The 798-nt window shown below is 49.9% G+C and overlaps 2 non-coding genes across 2 annotated transcripts; both read left to right on the top strand.

The window, feature by feature from the left end:
* The first annotated feature begins 10 nt into the window (after positions 1-10).
* On the top strand, positions 11-129 carry LOC123179506 (5S ribosomal RNA). The gene has a single exon (XR_006490415.1). It is a non-coding gene; the product is annotated as a 5S ribosomal RNA (ribosomal RNA).
* Positions 130-430: 301 nt separating this feature from the next.
* Positions 431-549, top strand: LOC123179508 (5S ribosomal RNA). Its single transcript, XR_006490416.1, has one exon. It is a non-coding gene; the product is annotated as a 5S ribosomal RNA (ribosomal RNA).
* Positions 550-798: the final 249 nt, after the last annotated feature.

The raw sequence follows: 798 nt of genomic DNA, 5'->3' as shown, positions 1-798 counted from the left end.
GTAACATGTCGGATGCGATCATACCAGCACTAAAGCACCGGATCCCATCAGAACTCCGAAGTTAAGCGTGCTTGGGCGAGAGTAGTACTAGGATGGGTGACCTCCTGGGAAGTCCTCGTGTTGCATTCCCTTTTTAATTTTTTTGCACCGCGTGCAAAACAAAACGCACGAGCGCGACGTATGTTTAGCACGTTTTATTATTTTGCACGTTTACGGTAAGTTTTAGCTCGCTGCTCATTATTCACGCGTCTAGCGGCGGCAAGCGTGTTCTGAAAGGGGTCGAAACCATGGTAAATAGGCACTGGTGCAGTTGAACCGTGGTAAAACTCGTCTCCGTAGTTGAGCGGGAGCGGCCAAAGGATTGTGCAATCGTGTGTGTAGTGCAGCTGGGAGGGGCAAGCATAAGGGACGAAGACGGGGGTAACATGTTGGATGCGATCATACCAGCACTAAAGCACCGGATCCCATCAGAACTCCGAAGTTAAGCGTGCTTGGGCAAGAGTAGTACTAGGATGGGTGACCTCCTGGGAAGTCCTCGTGTTGCATTCCCTTTTTAATTTTTTTGCACCGCGTGCAAAACAAAACGCACGAGCGCGACGTATGTTTAGCACGTTTTATTATTTTGCACGTTTACGGTAAGTTTTAGCTCGCTGCTCATTATTCACGCGTCTAGCGGCGGCAAGCGTGTTCTGAAAGGGGTCGAAACCATGGTAAATAGGCACTGGTGCAGTTGAACCGTGGTAAAACTCGTCTCCGTAGTTGAGCGGGAGCGGCCAAAGGAATGTGCAATCGTGTGTG

This window comes from Triticum aestivum, unplaced genomic scaffold, assembly GCF_018294505.1.
Source record: "Triticum aestivum cultivar Chinese Spring unplaced genomic scaffold, IWGSC CS RefSeq v2.1 scaffold168505, whole genome shotgun sequence".
NCBI lineage: Eukaryota > Viridiplantae > Streptophyta > Magnoliopsida > Poales > Poaceae > Triticum > Triticum aestivum.
The sequence above is the reverse complement of the archived record's forward strand: the minus strand, read 5'-3'. Positions and strand labels throughout refer to the sequence as shown.